Raw genomic sequence first — 4,592 nt, forward strand, 5'->3', positions numbered from 1 at the left:
CACTTCCAGGGTTTCCGACTCCAACTTGATATAGGGCTTCTTACCTTTAGACTTTACAGTAGGGGTATTTTCATTTGAAGGCAGGTGGTTGGTCTCAATAAGATTGATTTTAATAGAAGGCCATTGGGGCTCATTTTTATTCCTAGAATTCCGAGGGACGGTAAGAAAATGAGTGTGATGGGAGGAATGATTAAATGCATATTTAAATGTGATATAGATAAGCTCTTGATAGAGCGGTGGGTTAACAACATTAGCAATACTTGTAGAAATCAAAGTAAATAGAAAATAGGGCGGATTAATTCTATGATAATGCCTAATGTGATTCAAGATAGGAAAATGATGGCCATTCATAGTGGTATAGTGACCTTCTCAGGTAAAGTATTTCATAACAAAATAAGTGACAATAACAAAATGTTTAGGAAGGATAGAGCGACCTTATCCATTTTGCACCACCACCCACTTCTCTCCTTTTTCAAAGAATTTCTTAATGAAGTACTTGCAATCGCCTAAGCTTTTCTTCATATAGCATCCTTAAATTTCACCCTTTTCAATTTTAATCCTATTTGGGTCCCTTGCCTTAGTGTTCCCATCCTCATGCTTGATTTGGACCTATTTATATCTCTACCATACAACATTGTTCATACTATATCATTTTACCTTGCATAGCACCTTAACCCTTACCCAAATATGGGGTAGGATAAGGGCATGATGCCTTGGTCCTCACTGGGACCATGGCACCACAACATCATCCTCCTTAGTTTGGCCCTAATTTAAACCCCTTTTCCCCATCCAAATTTGGGGTGAGAATCCCCTCCCCGTTTCGGCCTATGTCATACAATTAATATGTTTGATGACGGGAAAGTATATAAGGAGGTCTCTCCCTCTCATTTGGGCATAAGGTGAATATAAGGAAAGTAGATAGGTGAACATAAGGTGAACTACACTCAAGAAATCAAGCATTCAAGCATTCAAGCATTCTTTATCAAGCATTTATAGATGGCTTCAAAGTTGCATATTATTCATCTATCCATTATGGAACATTACATCATTGATTTACATGAATTTGTGTGTGATTAGGGTTTTTGTCATGTCCATTCCATTTCATACAATATATTTGATTACTTTCAAGAAGCAAAGCATCATTATCAGTCATTGTAGATCTGAGATATATCCTTGCATCATTTTATTTTAGTATTTACAATATTGTATTCAAGATTGATTCCAAATTGGGCTTTGACTTAGGCTAATCCTCATTCCCAACCTATTTCCCCTTCTTTATATGTCCACGAAATGGGTACAGAGTTGTACCCTTCAGAATAAGCTTCATTCATAAAGATAAATCAACCATTTTGAGCATGTGAAAAGTTTGGAGGACCGTGGTTCCATGCCATGGTCCTAGAATTTTAGGATCTTTTATGAGGATCAAATCTGACTCATCTTATACCACTCAGATCCAGGTGCACGCAAAAATATGACATCTATAGGTCACTATTTTATTAGTTTTACCTTCATTTTTCAGCACTCTAGCTATATCAGCATTTCAACTTACAAAAAAGGAACCCCAAATCAATCCAATCCATTTATTATTCAATCCTTATATGATTTGTGACTCAATCTAGTAGATTCTAAACCTCTCTTGAATGTAAAGGTCCTAAGTAAAATTGATATAGTGATTTCTCCCCTCTACATTGAAAATTGCAAAATCAAAGTTTCCCCTTTACACTTCTCAACTTTCTTTCCCTCATTCTTCAACTTGGTCACCTCTTCTATAAGCTCTAGAAAAACAATAAAGGAAATATAGCCAATTGAATTTTTTCCATTCTTCCAAGAGTTGCAAAATCTTGCCAGAAGGGCTCTTTTATAAACTTGGATGGCTAATAATAAGCGAGTTATACCCATTCTATGAAAAATATCCCACACCTCTTCATTTTTGTGAGCCTCCTTATAGATTTTAGGCTTTCTCCTCTTCATAGGGCCCCCCATTTCAAAAATATTAGGCATAGTGTTATGGTAGAGAGTTTGAAAGTGACATAGAGGAAAATGGTAACTCATAATTCCAACTCCACCAGATTAAAAAAATTACCAAAAAGTATAACTTTAGATTGATCTTTAGCGGTCTCCACATATGAAAGGACATCTCACATCATAGGTAATCTTGAGCTACTATAAGATTTAGAACCACTACCTTTCCATGGAATTATTTCCTCATCCTTAATAAATAAGGCGAAGTGGAGGAAAAAAAGCTTTGTAATTGCGACATCACAAAAGAAATTATTAACATTCGTGTCACCACTTATCCTAATAAACATCCAACAAAACTCCCATATTAGCCACCTTGTCAACATCCTATTCATTCTCCAGGCCATCTTCCATATTTGAATTTGAATTTGAAAAGGTTTGGTACTTGTGAAAATTTTAGTGGCTAATATTTGCCAATTGGCTAGTTTTTTTAAATTTGGGTATCAAAATTTGGTTAATATGTTCAACTTTTAAGGTGACTCGAATCGCCATATTTTTTATAAATTTTTATTTTAGTGTCATTTAAATCATCTAACAATTTATTTTATTAATTTTTTTAACTCAAATATTCGCCACAATATCCGATACATGATTGGACCAGATTCGCCAACATTTTATAATTTATTATATAAATCTAAACTAATTTGCCAATAATATCATATTTATTAGTTACTTTAGGGTTATATCAACAATATTTAGTTGCCAACATTGATTTAAAATATAATCTAGTAACCTTCATTGTATTCCATGAGGTAAATTGTACCTACAAGTTGTAATGCTCATGGGAGTTGAAATTTATTTTGAATTGTTGACCTGAATGAAAATCAATGATCTAAAAGCAATTTTTGGCCCCATGAGTGTTACAAATTGTTGGTACATTTTATCTCACAAGATAAAATGAGAGCTATTAGATTATTTCAAATTAATGGTACAAATTAAATAAAGTAGAGTCTACCCCTTAAAGTCATTAATGATTTCCAACTTTAGGCCTCTACTTTTCTATAAAAAACACTTTTCTTTAAATGAAAGGATTTCGAATAGTAATTAATACATACTCTTATTATTTTCCAATATTTGCCAATATTTTCTACCAAGAAAATTTGATATAAAAAAATTTGCCAATAAAATTAATATTTTTTATTAGAAAAAGGAAATATTCGCCAATTAAAGTTATTATTTTCTTTTCAAAAAATTAAATATTCGCCAAGATTTTATATAATTTTTTGAGAGGGTGTTTCTTAAAGTTTTCATTGTTTGGTACCCATATTAAATATTAAAAGAGAGGTAAAAGGAAAACACAATTAACATTTAACTACCCATATAATAAATGGAGTCATTCAAGTATGACTTAGTCTATTCCTATGCGAGGATATTTTTTAGACTGATAAGGCTCTACATATAATTAAAAAAAACTATCCTTGTGAGTTAATCCTTGGTTAGCCACTTCATCTGTCGCCATGTTCCCTCTTTGAAAATATGTTGGACTTGAATTCTATGAAAGAGGTCCATCCACCTTTTGCAATCTTCAACAATATTTTTTTATTTCTCAGTGGATGTTTATTTACCATTCAGTCAATTCACAATTAGTTTAGAATCACCTTTTAGGATCAAATTTTGGGAATTTTGATTATGGACGCATTTAATCCCTTTCCATGTAGCCATAGCCTCTCCCCTATTATTAGATCCTTTTCCCAAATTCACACAGAAATCCTTCTAACATAAAACCCCTACAATTTCTTATGATGCCACTGACTCTAGATAAGATATGGTTCCCTTTAGAGAAGCCATCAAATTACATTTTAACCAACCTTCATCCAGAGGAGACTAAATACAATTATTCCTTAAGATTAGTTTATTTCAATTTATATTAAGACTATGGGTGATTCTCCATCATTGTTTTATCCTCAAGTCCATCAAGCTCGACATAACCTTACAAGTCCTAAATGAAGTAACAAATTTATTCTCCTCAACTTTTTGTTTTATGATGTGGAATAGAAATTTACTGATATGAGCTTCCGCTATAAATACCTTGTTGTTACGCTCCTTCCATATGTTCCAATTTATTAAAGAAGGAATTTGGAGCCACCTGTTTCTTATAATTAGGTGTATAAAAGGACTAAGAGTCTAGTGCTCTATGAAGTCTTTCAATTTCCTTGGGAAGGGCCATATAACCATAAGATCAACAAGCATAATAGAAATACCAACTTAACAATACCAACTTAGCAATATTTGATGTCTTTCCCGCACCAAGTTCAAATCATATTATTTTAAGGATGTTCAAAGAGAATCAAATTTTGAAGACAACAAGTCCATTTTGAGGAACGGAGTAGGCATCCCTTGTAATCTTCTAGTAGTCTTCTCCAAGACATCTCAAATGCACCTCCATATGGTTCTTCCATATACCATAATTACTCCCATCAAATCCTGGACTCTCCTTCTTAAAGATAACACCTTCGGTTACCATCTTGGATCTCCTCAAGCAATTAAGCTTCTTTTAGAGGATCTAGCTCTGTCACCAATTGTTGGCAATAATGAAAGAAAACTGACAGGGGGCATGAATCAATTTTCACTGG

This window comes from Cryptomeria japonica, chromosome 11 (assembly GCF_030272615.1).
Source record: "Cryptomeria japonica chromosome 11, Sugi_1.0, whole genome shotgun sequence".
In the NCBI taxonomy this organism is placed as follows: domain Eukaryota; kingdom Viridiplantae; phylum Streptophyta; class Pinopsida; order Cupressales; family Cupressaceae; genus Cryptomeria; species Cryptomeria japonica.